The sequence below is a fragment of the Notechis scutatus genome, chromosome 1 (assembly GCF_049901735.1).
Source record: "Notechis scutatus isolate UNSWTSFEM ecotype Mainland chromosome 1, rNotScu1.2, whole genome shotgun sequence".
Taxonomy (NCBI): domain Eukaryota; kingdom Metazoa; phylum Chordata; class Lepidosauria; order Squamata; family Elapidae; genus Notechis; species Notechis scutatus.
The window spans coordinates 297,273,790-297,291,501 of NC_142009.1; the positions used below are offsets into that span (position 1 = coordinate 297,273,790).

At 40.0% G+C, this 17,712-nt stretch overlaps 2 pseudogenes; both read right to left on the reverse strand.

Moving 5' to 3' along the window:
* Positions 1–7,183: 7,183 nt before the first annotated feature.
* On the reverse strand, positions 7,184–8,203 carry LOC148133447 (uncharacterized; annotated as a pseudogene).
* A 367-nt stretch (positions 8,204–8,570) lies between these two features.
* On the reverse strand, positions 8,571–17,470 carry LOC148133448 (uncharacterized; annotated as a pseudogene).
* Between the last annotated feature and the right edge of the window lie 242 nt (positions 17,471–17,712).

Below are 17,712 nucleotides of genomic sequence, written 5' to 3' on the forward strand. Positions count from 1 at the left end.
TTTTCATTCTGTGCCTTTTCTAGATGACTGGTCAAGCAATGCAATATTTCCAAGGTGACTGCAGACACATTTTTACTTTGGTAATAAAGTAATTATATGTGTGTATTGCACATGTACATTGGCATGCATGTACACACACAGACACACATCTCTTCTTATATGTAGCAGAGAACAATGCTTCATTTGCATGCACAGCAAAGACTAAGACAAGGCATTAACTACTGTAAGATTTTCAGGTCAGCCTACCATACTTGATATCCTTTGTCTCTTCAGAGGATGTTCCAAATAGTCTGCAAAATACAGTGGAAACCCCCCAAAAAAAAAAAAAAAAAAACAACTCCAAAAGAAATGGGGAAAAATAAACTTCTTCTGGAAACAAGGATCACACTTTAATATTCTCTACATCCATCCTGTTTGCAAATAAACTAAAACATAATTGTAACCGTACATTTTTCACTTGAAATGTTGGGTAATGTAGAATGTAAGAAATTTATGCTTTACCATCCATTGTACCATTGGATGATAGCAGTATTCCAGTATTTGAGGAGCTGCCACAAAGAAGAGGGGATCAACTTATTATCCAAAGCACCAGAAGGCAAGGCAAGAAACAATGGATTAAAACTAATCAAGGAGAGAAGTAACCTGGAATTATGAAGAAACTTCCTAACAGTGAGAACAATTAACCAGTGGAACAGCTTTGCCTTCAGAAGTTGTAAGTGCTTCTTCACTGGAGATTTTTAAGAAGAAATTGGACAGCTGCCTATCTGAAATGGTGTAGGATTTCCTGCTTGAGCAGAGGGTTGCACTAGAAGGCTTCCAAGGCCCCTTCCAGATCTATTCTGATTGATTGATTGATTGATTGATTGATTGATTGATTGATTAAAATAAAGCCACAACTTCTGAGCTTTGTTCAAACCGGAAAGAATCACCAGCTTTCATTAATATAATTGCTCAGATGTACATTTGTTTTTGATCAAAAACTGTTTTTAATCTCTAAGATTATATATGTCAGAAAAGGAGATGAGAAACTCACTTACTATGGAATGATGCTGCATTACCTTTGGTGTTTTTTCATCAGAATACAACAAGTATGCTTTGTGCAAACCAGAATTCTGGATGCCACTATTGGTAGAAATGTCATTGTCCATTAGATAGATTTTGCATTGTATAAGAAGTGACTCCATGATGCAAAGAAGAGACTTTTCATTAATTCCTACTGTCTGCATTCCCTCCCTCTAAATGCATATATTATGCATGGGCATCTACAGGAAGGAATCCTCAGTAGTTGTTGATGCACAATGTCTTCCAAAAGAGTTGCAGCATCAATTTATGAAGAATGAAACCATGTTTTGGGATAGGCAAAAGTTCATGGGACCCAAATACCTTAGCAGCATCACTTGAGTGCTAAAGCTGGAACTACTGCTGTTTGCATGAACTGGGTCTGAGCCGGAAGGAAGCAGGTTGCCCAGAGTCTGTAACTGATGGGGGGGGGGGAGGATGTAAATATTGCTCAGAGCCTGATTTCTCAATTAGGTGGCAAAGAATGTATTAAAAAACCAAAATCTCCAGGATAAAAAAAATAAAATCAGGTGCTTCCAAATCCAAAGAATTTGTCTTTGTTCCTTTTACTCACAATGTCATTAACACTAGGCTTTTTAATATCCCCGAATGACTTTCTAAATTATTAGTTCTCAGCAGAATTTCCCTGATAAAACCCTTCAGTATCTACTGTTTTAACCCCAAAAGTGGATTTCAAAAACAACAACCCAAAAAGATTTGAGTGTGAACATAGGTTATGGCACTTTTCCACAGTGAAATAGAATCAGGGAGCAGGAAGTTTGCCAATTCTTGATATCCCAGCAAGAGAGGCCTGGGACTGAATCCAGTAGAAAACCAAGACTATAATCATTCTAGTCTACAGAGAAAAGAGGATGTGACTATTAAAAGACATTTGATTCTATGCCCATGTGGGACCTACCTAGCTGCTTCTGTGTCAACTTGTAAGAAGGCAATTTAATTCATTCTCTTTCATTTGTTAATTTTGAGTTAGTGTCCAATAAAACTTCATCTATATTGGAGGGCTGCCTAAAAGATTGCTTAAGAAGAGGCTACAAACAAGAGTTTACCAAGGCGTCACATTTAAAGGCCTTGGGTAAGTTTATACCATCAAAGACCTACATGAATTATGTGTCTTCCATGTGGGTCTTTGATCATCTGTAAAGAAACACACACAAAATACTGTGTTGTATTTACACTGGGTTGAATTTAGCTAAAATTAAGCTCATTTAAGCCCCATCTATTTCAAGATAAGAAATTCCTTTCATTGATCTCAAAGGGGAATTAAAATGCTTAACTTTAGATGATTGTTCCAATGGTGTGATTTTAGCGCTTATAGTTATCTGCCAAAATACTCAGCCAAAGTATTATCAGCCAAAGTACTCAGCAATCTTCCAAATCTCTGTAATACAAAACAATGGCAGCCATGTTGAATGTTAGTTGAAAAAGAAATCACAAATGCATAGTAGTTGTATCTTTGTTGAGAACCGTTTTGCTACAGTGGTTAAAGCAGGGATCTTAAACTTTTTGATATCACATCTCCCTTTAGTATAATCTAAATTTAAACATCTCTCCCCAAATACCAACCACCAACATTAACACTAATGAACAAGGAAATCAATGCAATTAAACTTTGGAAAAGATGGTTTTTTTTTGCAACAATGTAATTGAAACTGTTTTCACATGTCCCCTGGAATCTTTTTACACCTCTGCAAGTGAGGTACATCTTACAATTGGAGAAACCCTGGATTAAAGGCAGGTTCTGCCTGGCTCTATAGAAGCTACCGGTTCTGCCTGGCTCTATAGAACCGGTAGCTCTGAAGAGCAGCAGACACTGAACCAGTTCTGTGTTTGCTGCTGTTTGGCCCACCTGCCCACATGGGTTCTTACCTGTCTTTTATTTCCTGCTTTTTCAACCTCAGCTGCTTTGCGCGGCATAGCTGAGGTTGAAAAAGCAGGAAAAAAAGTGGCTTTTCAAATGCTGCCCACCCGTGTGTGGTACTTTTCAGCAGTCCAGGCAGCACAGCTTAAGAACGTAGTCACTGAACCAGTAGTAACACCAGTTGAATCCCACTCCTGGTTAAAGGTATCTGGTAGAAACAAAAAGATGTGAATTTTGAGCCAGTCACTCTCTCTTAACTCCAGGAAGAACACAATGGCAAATCACTTCTGAAAAATCTTCCAAAAAATCTGCTTCTATTGGTTTTGTCCCCACACAGATCCTAGTAAATCCTCTGAAGGAAATTCCATAAGTTTCCCCAACTCTGTCATTAGAATTATTTTATTATTGTCTCTCCTCTCCCGTTATGTCTTATAGTGGTAGGAGGGAATTATAGTAAGTTGAAAATAGACACAAGCTTGACAGAAGCTGTATGTTTGTAATTTTGCTCTAACAATGTCAACTTATCTTTCTGAGGTTAGTTTTCTACTAGGTGGAGAATAAGTATGTGGTTATCACGAGTCAATGTTCACTGCTGAAATCTCATGTGTAACTTGTTTGCTGTGACAAGAGCTTTCATAAGCATATCTACTCCACTAAATAAAGCAATTCTAGATGGGGTGTAGGGATGTATGTATCTGTGTGTAAGAAGGCAGGTGGGAGGAAAAGAATGATACAACACTAGAATATAAAATAATATACATTTGTTGTGTTATTACATTGATATAATATCAATGATAATATCATAATCAGCACCTGATTATGACATCGAACATGTAAACAAGCTAAATACATTACTAACATGGGCTGCATCCTGCCCATACCCTTTTATCTTTCTTGGTGATTTCAATCTACCTAATATTGATTGGACCCTAAATGATTGTACAACTGAAATCATACACACAACCTTCTACAATACTATTACAAAACTGGGACTGGAACAACTAGTAACCAACAACACTAGACTAAACAACTGCCTCTCATCTTCTGCAATACTTTGAATTTAATTTACGGAATACAAACTAAAGAACCCTTTTCCAGTAGTGACCACAATATGATTGACTTTTGTCTCAACATACGTCCACACAAAAATCACCACAATGATGTAATCCCCAATTGTAACTTCAAAAAAGGCAACTATGATCTTATAGACAACGATCTCTCATCCCTGGATTGGCAATCTCTATTCACTGGATGCAATACTGTTGAAGACCATTACAACATATTTTTACTTGAAGTCAAAAGAGTCATCAAACTATATGTACCAACAACAACTCCCAAAACAAAACAAAAAAGCAGATTACCCATATCAATAAGGAAACTTCAATCCAAAAAGAGATCACTCTGGAGGAAAAACAAATCTGGTCACGTTGCCAATTTCAAAAACCGATACAAAAATTTATGCCACCAGATAAAGACCGAATGCACCAATTATCACATTAAACAAGAGGAAAACCTTCTAAGCACCAATTCCACCCGTGCTTTTACAATTTTGTAAACAACAAACTAAAAGACTCAAGGTCCATCCCTCCCTTGTTAGGACCTGATGGTAAAGACTGCAACGACGACACCATTAAAGCCAACATCTTTAACACATTCTTCGGCTCAGTATTTGTAAACAGCAATGGATCATGCCCAGTATTTCCTAGCCGTATTCACAGATAACAATAATGATCTAATACATATCGATTTCACAGAAGACAATGTTGAAAAATCACTACGCAATCTAAAACCATCTCTATCTATTGGACCGGATGGAATATGTACCTACTTCTTAAGAAAGCTATCCACTGCCATAGCCAAACCTCTAAGCATAATCTTTGAAAAATCTTTCAGGACCAGCTCCTTGCCTAACCTATGGTCACAAGCCACAGTCATCCCCATCTTCAAAAGGGAGACCCAAGCCTAGTTGAAAATTACAGGCCAATCTCCTTATGCTGTGTCACCTGTAAAGTCATGGAATCAATTATTAACCAATCCATCATCCTCCACTTAGAGACAAATAACCTACTCTCCAATAAACAATTTGGTTTCAGAAAAAAACTATCCTGTAATCTACAACTCTTACACTGCAAAAACATATGGACGACACAACTCGACCAGGGCAAAGCAATAGACGCAATCTACATAGACTTCTGTAAAGCCTTTGATTCAGTGGTACACGACAAACTACTCCTAAAAATAAAATCCTATGGTATCTCTGGATAACTGAATAACTGGATAGAAGCATTCCTGTCAAACAGACAACAAATGGTCAAAATCGGAAGCGCCCTATCAAATCCAGTACCTGTCAATAGTGGTGTCCCCAAGGCAGTGTTCTAGGACCAACTCTCTTCATACTCTACATAAACGACCTCTGTGATCATATTAAGAGCAATTGCGTTCTCTTCGCTGATGATGTAAAGCTGTTCAATACCACAGACAATACTGCTACCCTACAAAAAGATCTTGACTATGTATCAGAATGGTCAAACAAATGGCAACTTCAAATCTCAACAAATAAATGCTCTGTCTTACATATTGGCAAAAAAAATAAGAAAATAAAATACAAGCTGAATAGTCAAGAACTTGTTGATGACCCAAGCTCTGTAAAGGACCTTGGAATACTCACCTCTAATGATCTAAGTGCTAGAGCCCACTGCAACTACATAGCCAAAAAGGCATTAAGAGTTGTTAACCTAATCCTACATAGCTTTTTCTCTGGTAATATCACACTACTAACCAGAGCATACAAAACATTTGCTAGACCAATACTCGAATACAGTTCATCAGTCTGGAACCCACATTACGTATCTGATATTAGCACAATTGAGAAAGTCCAGAAATATTTCACAAGAAGAGTTCTCCACTCCTCTACTCGTTGTAGAATGCCTTATGCCACCAGACTTGAAATTCTAGAACTAGAAAACCTTGAATTACGCCGTCTTCGGTCTGACTTAAGCATGGTATATAAAATCATACATTACAATGTCCTACCTGTCAGTGAATACTTCAGCTTCAACCATAACAACACAAGAGCACACAATAGATACAAACTCAAAGTAAACCGCACCAAACTTGATTGCAGGAAATACGACTTCAGCAATAGAATGGTCAATGTCTGGAATACTCTACCCGACTCTGTAGTTTCTTCCCCAAACCCCAAAAACTTTAACCTTAGACTGTCTACTATTGACCTCACCCCTTTCCTAAGAGGTCAGTAGGGGGCGTGCATAAGCGCACCAACGTGCCTACCGTCCCTGTCCTATTGTTTCTCTTATTCTTTTATTTTTCTTATATGTACCCATTTCATGTATTCACAACTATGTATACACTTATACTTATTATCTTGTAAACAATTGGCAAATCAAAATAAATAAATAAATAAATATGTGGAACTTCATTTGTTAAAGGCTATGTACTTGTGTTTAAACATTTGTGGGTTTGGGGAGGGGAAGGAAAGTCCACAGTGGTTCCCTTCCTTTCTCTCAGGCCAGTTCTAATCAGTTTGATCCTTTATCTGTGATGAGCCAAAGGGTTTGACATTCTTTCCTCTCATATTTCATATGTATATAAAACTGCTGAATAAGGTCATCTGCTGACATGGTGTTCTGATATCATGGCTGCATTGATAAAAGTCATTTCTGGGTTAACAACAATGCCTCTCCCAATGCCTGTAAATATATGGATGGGGAGGAACAGTCTTAAACTCAACCCTGACATGATGGAGTAGCAGTGTCTTTTTGTTTAACCAGTATCATGGAAAATTTCTGAATATGGTTAAGTTTCACCAAATAGAACTAATGTGCAATTTAAGAATTCTCCTGGATCAACAGGTCCTACTTGAGAAGCAGATGGCATTGTGGCCAGAATGGTCTTTTCACCATTACTATAGTATGCCAATAGCACCTTAGCTGGATCCGTATTCTTTTCTCATAGTCACTCATTTTTTTTTAAATTCCACATATGTAGATTACCACAATAAGCTAAACATGGGGCAGCATCTGAAGATCACCCAGTACACCCATGTAACACATTTACTACCTGATCTTCCAATAAATTTACAGTTGCAATTCAGGGCACTATTTTTATCTTCTCATCTGCTCTCTATTGGTATTATTATACACAAAAACAACAGTGTACACAGCAAATGAGATAACTATGCTGGGTGTCATATCACAAATCACTAGTCAAACACTTCCCAAGCATTTAGGACTGTGTGATGTATCGGCGGATTATGCGAGCAGATCCCAGTAAGGTGGCCTTCTGCAGCTGACCAATGGTGATTTTCTCAGCACCAATTGTTTTTAAGTGCTTGCCTAGGTCTTTAGGCACAGCACCCAGTGTGCCGAGTACCACTGGAACCACCTGCATTGGTTTAGGCCAGAGTATCTGCAGTTCGATTCTCAAGTTCTGATATCTGGTGATTGTTTCAAGTTGTTTCTCATTGATTCTGCTGTCACCAGGTATGGCAATGTTGACAATCCACACTTTTTTCTTCTCCACAATCATGATATCCGGGGTGTTGTGTTCCAAAACTTTATCAGTCTGTTATCAGAAGTCCCACAGTAGTTTTGCATGCTCATTTTCAACCACTTTTTCAGGCTTATGATCCCACCAGTCCTTTGCTACAGGCAGATGGTAGTTGTGACACAAGTTCCAGTGGATCATCTGAGCAACTGTGTTGTGACATTGTTTGTAGTCAGTCTGAGTGATTGTCTTACAACAGCTCAGTATTTGATCAATGGTTTCATCCGCTTCTTTGCAGAGTCTGCATTTGGGGTCATCAGCAGATTTTTCTATTCTGGCTTTGATTGCATTTGTTCTGATGGCTTGTTCTTGGGCTGCAAGAATCAGGCCTTCTGTCTCTTTCTTCATTGTTCCGTTGGTCAGCCATAACCAGGTCCTTTCCTTATCTACTTTTCCTTGAATCTTTTCAAGGAACTGTCCATGCAGTGCTTTGTTATACCAGCTGTCAGCCTGAGTTTACATTGTGGTTTTCCTATATTGATCCTTGGTTTGTTGCACTTTGAGCAGTTTCTTCTTGTTGACATCCATCAACGCTGGTTCAACACTGTCTTTCACGTAATCTGCCACAGCATGCTTATCTTCTTCTACTGTCTGCTTCACTTGCAAAAGTCCTCTGCCACCTGCTTTTCTGGGCAAATATAGCCTGTCCACATCACTACGTGGGGGCAGTGCATTGTATATGGTCATCAGTTTTCTCATTTTCCTATTGAGGCTGTCTAGCTCTGCCTGTGTCCAATTTACGATCCCAGCAGCATATCTGATGATGGGTATGGCCCAGGTATTTATAGCCTTGATGGTGTTACCTTTTAGAAGTTTTCTGACTCTTTGTGTCTTCCAATAAATTTACAGTTGCAATTCAGGGCACTATTTTTATCTTCTCATCTGCTCTCTATTGTATTATTATACACAAAAACAACAGTGTACACAGCAAATGATAACTATGCTGGGTGTCATATCACAAATCACATTTAGGACTGTGTGATGTATCGGGCGGATTTGCGCGAGCAGATTCAGTGCTTGCCTAGGTCTGCCGAAGTACCACTGCAAGTTCCATGCTTGATTATTGTCACCCAATGTTGACAATCCACACTTTTTTCTTCTCCACAATCATGATATCCGGGGTGTTGTGTTCCAAAACTTTATCAGTCTGTTATCAGAAGTCCCACAGTAGTTTTGCATGCTCATTTTCAACCACTTTTTCAGGCTTATGATCCCACCAGTCCTTTGCTACAGGCAGATGGTAGTTGTGACACAAGTTCCAGTGGATCATCTGAGCAACTGTGTTGTGACATTGTTTGTAGTCAGTCTGAGTGATTGTCTTACAACAGCTCAGTATTTGATCAATGGTTTCATCCGCTTCTTTGCAGAGTCTGCATTTGGGGTCATCAGCAGATTTTTCTATTCTGGCTTTGATTGCATTTGTTCTGATGGCTTGTTCTTGGGCTGCAAGAATCAGGCCTTCTGTCTCTTTCTTCATTGTTCCGTTGGTCAGCCATAACCAGGTCCTTTCCTTATCTACTTTTCCTTGAATCTTTTCAAGGAACTGTCCATGCAGTGCTTTGTTATACCAGCTGTCAGCCTGAGTTTACATTGTGGTTTTCCTATATTGATCCTTGGTTTGTTGCACTTTGAGCAGTTTCTTCTTGTTGACATCCATCAACGCTGGTTCAACACTGTCTTTCACGTAATCTGCCACAGCATGCTTATCTTCTTCTACTGTCTGCTTCACTTGCAAAAGTCCTCTGCCACCTGCTTTTCTGGGCAAATATAGCCTGTCCACATCACTACGTGGGGGCAGTGCATTGTATATGGTCATCAGTTTTCTCATTTTCCTATCGAGGCTGTCTAGCTCTGCCTGTGTCCAATTTACGATCCCAGCAGCATATCCGATGATGGGTATGGCCCAGGTATTTATAGCCTTGATGGTGTTACCTTTTAGAAGTTTTCTGACTCTTTGTGTGTATTCTTTGCTGACCACATTTTTCACTTGCCCATGCTTGATATTGTCCAGCTGCAGTATGCCCAGGTATTTGTAGGCTTTGGGTTGGTGGAACTTGATGGTTTGCCCATTGGGCATTTCAATTCCATCACTTTCTACAATCTTCCCTAACTTCAGTGCCACTGTGGTGCGTTTGTCCAGGCCAAACTCCATGCTGATGTCAGTGCTGAAAATTCAAACTTTATTGGTCAGTGACTGATTATATCTGTATTGGTATCATCATCATCATCATCATCATCATCATCATCATCATCATCATCATCTTTTTCTATTATGATTATTACTACTTTTTTTTCTGCATATACGTGAGAGTTTGTGCACCAGAGACAAATTCCTTGCATGTCTAATCACACTTGGCCAATAAAAAATATTCTATTCTATTCTATTCTATTCTATTCTATTCTATTCTATTCTATTCTATTCTATTCTATTCTATTCTATTCTATTCTATTCTATTCTATTCTACTTCTTCTACTTCTTCTATTCTATTCTAGTTTTCCCTTGTTTCTGCCCACTCTACAAGATTCCACAGAGCGGAGGTCCTTTGGGTCCCAACTTTGAAATCAGTCATCTAACAGGTTCCAGGAAGTAGGCACTGTTTAACAGAATTTTGTGTTGCTTTCAACTTGCCATTCTTTTAGCAAGCCTTGGAGACCTTGTTTTTTCCCAAGTTAATTGGATGAAGTGTGCTTTTATTTAGTTGTCATGCATTAATAGGCTTTGTTCTTTTTGGCTTTATCGCTTTTATCAGTTCATGCCATCTTATTCAGGATTTTAACTAGATTTTTTTTCTATTGTTACCATTTAGAGAAAGTTGAATTGAGCAGCTCCACAAATTTTGTTAACTAAAAAACAATATTATTTTACAACTGTCTTTAAAATGATATTTCAAGATGGCTAACAAAGATTACTAAACTTCTTTAGGGAAAGCCCATTACAATAATGGTATTGTGATCAAATAAATCTTGTACATGTCCTATTTATTTCTCTTATCCTTCTTGAGCTCAGGGTGATGTGACCCTTTAAGATCCTTTGTGACTCTTTAAGATCTGTGACCCTTTAAGATCCTTTGGATTAGACAGATCCCAGATATATCTTTTATCTGCCTCATCACCTTTCAGGCCAACACACACAAACAGAAGAGAGAGAGACAGAGAGACAGAGAGACAGAGAGACAGAGAGACAGAGAGACAGAGACAGAGACAGAGACAGAGACAGAGAGAGAGAGAGAGAGAGAGAGAGAGAGAGAGAGAGAGAAGTCTCCAATGAAAACAAAATAACCACTTATTTGCCTGAATGAGTTGTTTTTCTCCGCCATAACTATCCTAGTCCAGAGTCCTTCCTTTCCTTATATTTCACCTACTTTGAGAAGTTCCGTTTCTGAATTGGATCATTTTTTTAAAAAAATTTTCCTTTTCCTTTTTCCCCCCTTGAAATATATCATTAACTTTGTGCGAAGATAATACTATGTTTCTCCAACAATACAGCCTCCCCCAATAGGAAGTCCCAGCATGTTTTATAGGCGTAAAATGAAATTAAGCCCCTCCCCCCAAATTAAGGCCTATATTAAACATGAGAAATGGGGGGAATGGTAGGGGGGTTGCTGTTAGGAAGTACTTTTGTTGCATACCTGGATATGGTGCTGCCTGCGTTGACCTCGGCATTGGTGGGGCACTTCGTATCAGGAGACCTTCCGCCACTGTTGCTTTCCCTTCTCCCCGTGCTCCCACAGTGTTTAGAGCAACGCCACAGCATTTGGCACAGCCACACGGTGTTTGGTGCAGCCACGCATGGCCAGCCAGGGCTCCTCCCTGCAACTGGAGCCTGGTGGAGACATTCAGCTTCAGGCGCTCCTGTCGCCACCTTCCTGGGCATTTTAAAAACAATGCCCTACTACGACAAAACCTCCCTTGCCCCGAACTTCCGGTTTGTCGGCTTCGCCATGAGCGGCAGGGATTTGCGAGCTGCGCGATCCCCTGCCTGCGCTAGCCGTTTTTGGGGCTCCGACCCAGCCGGGCGGAGCTAGGCTGCCCTGCAGGGGCAGCTGAAGGTAGGGGGATCCGGAGAAGGGTTTGGGGTGCTGCAGACCCCCTCCCTGGCCGGCAGAACCCCCTTTTCCCAGGACGGTGTAGCGGCGGTCTGTAATGGCATGCCACAAAGAAGCTGGCAGCGGGTAAGAATCGCAGGAGGAAGTGGAGAAAGTGATTGAGAGGAGAAAGTTTTTCTTGGCTCCTAGGACTCTAAGACATATTTAATAAAATTCCTGAAAAGTATGACTTTCTGAATAATACCTGCCAGAAGAGGAAAAAGCGGCTGCTTGAAGGTGCTGAAAGGATAGCTTTCCCTCTTTTCCTACGGAATAAATAACTGGATATTAAGAAACCTATTTTTTAGGTGGAAATTGGTTTTAAGCGATGAGTGGGAAGAGAGAGGATTAAAAGAAAATATTTGTATGCTAAGATTTGTTGGAGCAGATGCCTTAAGGATTTGAAGACTAGAATATATTGTAACAAGACTTTAAACAGATTTGGACTTTCTTTCTCTTTGATTGATATCACCCCAGAAGGAGAAAGTGAGAACTCTGCCTTAGTTTGGACTGATTGATAACTTTGGGACTGTTTTATCTTTTTTATTTTTTTTGAATATTCTGGTTGTTGTAAGAAGAAGAAGGAGAAAAGAAAAGAAAAGATTTATAATGGCTCTTTCTGTTGAGGAACTAAGAAATGGTGTGGAAGAAGCTTTTCTTTTCTTAGAAATGGCGCTTACTAATTATCAACAAAAATTACAACAGATGAAGACAGCAGAGGAACAAGAAAGAAAGGAAGGAGCCATCTTTAATGAATCTCAGAATTTGATCCAGAAAAAAGGAAGAGAGAAAGAAAAGAAAAAGAAGAGAAAAGAAGAAAACTAAAGGATTTAAGGACTTAAGATCTAAAAAACATTTAAGAAAGGGAAAAATAAAGTGCAAAACCAATATGATGATTGTAAACAAAGGGGAAAAGAAATACGACAGAGAAGGGAAGCCGGTAAGGCAGAGGCTAGAAGAAGGGGGTAGAAAGGTTTGTTGGGAAAAGAAAGAAAGGGAAAAGGTGGAGAAAAGCTACAACGTTTTGAAATTAAATGGAAAAAGGAATTTTTATGGATAATGGATAAAGTATAATTTTTTTTTTAAAAAGATTTTGCAAGGTACATAAGATGAGATGGTAGTATTGCAATGGTTTAAGAGTTGATAAGAGATTAAAATGTTAAAATGTTTAAAAATGATTGGTTTTAAAACTTAATAATAGGAGAGGTTTAGAATATTGTTTTAATTAAAGAGTTTAATAAAATTATGGTATTGATGTTATTATAAAATTTTTATTATAGTATTTCTTTTTAATATTTGGATTTATTCTCTAATTATGCACTTAATTGTGTTGGATGTATTAGTTAGATAGAATGTACCAAGCAAAATCTGATTGGGTATTAGATATTATTTTAAAGATTAATTTGATTAACTTAGGGGGAGATAGAAAGGCATCATACTCTGATTAATGATTTCAGGAGAAACTGATTTTTTTTTTTTTTTCATAAGGGATGAGACAAAGGGATGATAAAAATGGACAAAAGATACAAATATAATGATTTAAACTAAGATGATTAATTAAGGTAGAATTAAGAAGTGTGAAATATGTGGAGAAGTTAATATAGAAGGCTTAGAATGGTAAATAAAATAAGTAATGATATGTAAGATGAGCATGAATATAATTGAAGTCCATGAAGAGAGAGACACCTGGGTCCAAGTTACTTTCCAAAAAGATATTTTTTTTTATGTTTTGTGTGTTGTGTGTATATGTCTTTTTGGGGGAGAATTGGTAAAAACTTGTAGAAATATAGAATGAGAATAATGGTAACTAAGTCAGAAAGAAACAGATGAAATAATAATAATGATATTGAATAAGAGTAAAGAGAAGTAAAGAGAAATTGAATAAGAGGTTTTGGTATATTATATGGAAATGGTTTAAAACAGAATCATAATTTATCTGACTTGTTAAATTTACAAGGGAAAAAGGTTTAAACATGTAATGAATAATGATAATTTGTGTGTTTTAAAAATTAATAAAACTTGTTTTAAAAAAAAAAAAAAAACCTCCCTTGCCCGAGAGGGCAGCCCAACCCCACATGGGGAGGTGAATCTCCCAGGGCCGCAGCACAGGATCGGCCCACCCCAGGAGAAGCGCCCAGCCGCCATCCCTGCCTGGTGCTGGGCAGAGCATGAAGAGCTTTGCCTGGGGCGCCCAACGCAGCAGACAGGCAGGCCCTCCTGCCCGGTGGTGGAGCTCTTGCCAAGGCAGTGAGCGCCTTCCTGCCGGGCCCTCCGCTCATCCCACCAGGGCCATGCCAGAGCCGGGTGGGCTGAGCAGAGCCGGAAAGCGAGCCACGGGTGCGCACCCACCTGCCAAGCAAAAGAGCTGGGCTGACCTGAGCTTGATTTCCCAAGTCCTCCAGCCCAAACCCAAAGGGGCCACCGAGAGAGGCTGCTCGAGGCAGTGATAGTGCCCACCCATCCACAGACAGGGAGGCAAGGTAACGGCAGCACTGCTTCCTGGCTGGCGGGTCCGGAGGAGAGAGCCCGAAGCTGCCTGTCCTTTCCACCCCTTGCCCAGCCCGTCCCCATCCCCATGCATCTCCAAATGCGCCAGCAGCTCCAAACGCTGCAGCAGCATGGGCATCGGGAAGAGGCACTCACTCGGTGGGGCTCAGCTCGGAGGAGGACGCGGCGTGGGCCGTCGTCTTGCCTCCCTGTCCACGGATTGGTGGGCGCTATCACTATCTTGGGTGGCCTCTCCCAGTGGCCCCTTTGGGGTCAGGCTGGAGGGACTTGGGAAGGAAGCCAAGCTCGGGCCGGGCCAGCTCTTTCGCTTGGCAGGCGGGCGCGCACCCGTGGCTTGCTTTCCCGGCTCAGCCCAGCCTGCCCAGCTCCAGTGCGGCCCTGGCGAGATGAGGGGAGGGCCCAGCAGGGAGGTGCTTGCTGCCTTGGTGAGAGCTCTGCCGCCGGGCAGGAGGGCCCGCCTGTCAGCTGCGCTGGGCACCCCAGGTGAAGCTCTTCGCTCTCTTCCCGGTGCCAGGCAGGGATGGCAGCTGGGCACTTCTCCTGGGGTGGACAAATCCTGTGCTGTGGCCTCGGGAGATTCACCTCCCCATGTGGGGTTGGGCTGCCCTCTCGGGCAGGGGAGGCTTTGTCGTAGTAGGGTGTCATTTTTAAAAGAATGGGCTTTGCCTTCGAACGATGCCCGGGAAGGCGGCGACAGGAGCGCCTGAAGCCGAGTGTCTCCGCCGGGCTCTGGTTGCAGGGAGGAGCCCTGGCCGGCCCCGCGTGGCTGCACCAAATGCTGCGTGGCTGCGCCAAATGCCGCATGACTGCACCAAACGCCCTGGCATTGCTCTAAACGCTGCGGAAGCACAGGGAGAAGGGAAAGCAATGGTGGCGGAAGGTCTCCCGATATGAAGTGCCCCACCAACGCCAAGGTCAACATCCAGGCTGTTGCCGCCTGCCCGCCCGAGGATGCAAGTGGGGGAAATTAAGTCACCCCTGAAAAGACAACCTAGCCATTTTTTCAGGGGACAACCTAGCCATTTTTTCGGCCTTATTTTGAGAGAAACATGGTAGCCAGCAGTGTAATAAGAGTAATGTAAAAAAACCAAAATGGATTTGTGTTGCTTATATATAACAATAATAAATTGCTATTTTCTCTTTGTAATACAGTTTTTAAGTTCTATGGTTTTAAATTACAACCTATTGTGCATTTGTATTTTTGCAGTTTTGTACCTTTTTAAAATTCTGATTTTGACATACAATATATTATAAGGTATAAGGTAAAAACACAGACTGTGAAAATCTCCTAGGTTAAATAAGGGCTTCTTTTATAAATGCCATCAAGGCCATGCATGACTTTGGTAGGAGATGTTACCGTGCCATCCAGGAAGCCAGCAGTATAATTTCATATTTATCGTTTCAATCTGGGAAGCTGAGCAAATGATTGTGAGCATTTTCTAAACAGAAATAAGAGGTAAAGTGAGTCATGGTGAACACTCAAGATAACTGAGGAAGAATCTGCAGTGCTGCCAGGTTGTTATGTTTGGAGATAGGAACAGACCAGCAACTGTTATGTGTTATGCATTTTGCAAGTCTAGAAAAGGGAGGGTAATTTATGTTCCTGGCATAAATGCGTAAGAACTGGATACAGAGATTTAAAGGAGTTTGGCCAAGATTTCATCTCAGACCATTTGAGACTTTGCAAAATATGTCTGCACAAGGATGAAATTAAATATTTATTAGGGGTGCCAGGAAACCACTCCTTTGACTTAAAAAGAATTGTTTCACTCACTCAGGCTACTACTGCCTAATCACAATTTAGCTTGCTGAGAGAGCTCTTTGTTTATTCTCCCACTCCCTGCCTAAAGGGGATAGAGATGGGAAGGAGAAACTAGCCAACAACAGAGTATCTCATTCCATCAAAGCTCTCAGAAGGAAGCAGCAATTAATCTCACCTCCATGCTCCTGTCTAGAAAACAGTAATCACAGCCACAGAACATGAAGAGCAAAATTGTCCCATCAGAACAATAGAGAAAGACAGAAGAGCATTGGGTCTTTTAGAAAAGGAGGGGATGGTGACAAATGTCACTATTTATACCTGTTGCTCTCTTTTTAGAGATAGTTTTTTTTTTAAAAAATGGCTTTTTATTAGATTAATAACCCTTATTCCTAGCAACAGGTGACTCCTGGAAACCTGTGATAATATTAACACAAACAAAAGCATGAATTAAAAATAAAATAAAGTTTTTTTAAAAAGAAATCATCCATCCCTCCAGTGTATAGTTTTGGAAATAACTGAAACAAAATTTATAGGAAGACTATAAGTCCAAAATTTAATAAGTACACAATTTTAGTAGCACTTTCAATCCTCCCTCCCTGCAGGAAAAGGACATCTGCAGAACTCTGTCTCAAAATACATGGCATTGCTTTTTCTATTTGCGGTAAATACAAGTTGGGTTTTCTTTATTTCCTAGGATGGTCAGAAGAAATACTAAATGATAGTACTATGCAAAATATAAAATAGAAGGATACTACTAATATGATTGCTGTTGATTGCAAGAAAATGTGGGGGGAAAACTCAAAGAAAGAATCTTGGTATACAGTTGGTGAGCTATATGTGGCTTGTTCCTTAAGGAAAATAAAAGGAATGGAGTTTCTTTTATATTAGTGATAAATGCATTACTTAACAACAAAAACCTAGTATTCTATAACAAACATCCATTCCTTCCATGCGAGGCCTGAGTTCATCTTTGTTTAATTTAAATTTTAACCCAATTCCATTGTCAGAAGGAAACGATATTATATGAATAGTAACACACACACACACACACACACACAGAGAGAGAGAGAGAGAGAGAGAGAGAGAGAGAGAGAGAGAGACTTTTTTATTATTCTTTTTGAGATCTCTGTCAATTTTATCTTCAAGATTATTCCCTTTTCAAGGATGATCTTCCTATCCTCTTTGTTAGAAGAGTGTGTGTGTGTGTGTGTGTGTGTGTATGTATGTATGTATGTATGTATGTATGTATGTAATTTTGCATGCTTTTTGTATTTCAGAGTGCATTTTACTGTAGAAAAGAGCTTCAAACTCTACTGAACAAGGCTGTCAGAGCAAATGAATTGCTTGGCCCTGACATTTGCTATTAGCAGATCCTAGGTGATAGGATCATAACCACTCTCCCCTCCTGACATGAAAGGGATTTTTGTGTGCTGAATTTCAGTTCAAGATAGGAAAGACATGTTCAGTGCAAACCCAAACTACTTTTCTATACCACATTCCTTTCCATAATTTTGTGTTTGTTATCTTGAATGGATGACAGTAACCACGAATCAGCAACTGAAATGTACTGGAAATTAATACCACATGTAGGCTGTTTCCACCATCCACCATATGGCGGAAGAGGCCTGTGGGCTGCAGAGCGCTGTTTTTAATACTTTGTGCAATTTAATATCAAGTGCCATAAATGGAATATACAATAGTGAGAAGAGAGAGGTATGAAAAATAAACGGCTCATGATATCATGTATTAGTTTCCAGCATGGCTCCAGGGTGGTTATGTCAAACAAGTACCTACTTGTTTATTTTAATATACTCAAATGATCATTTTGCTCTGAGGGTAGATAAGTATACAGG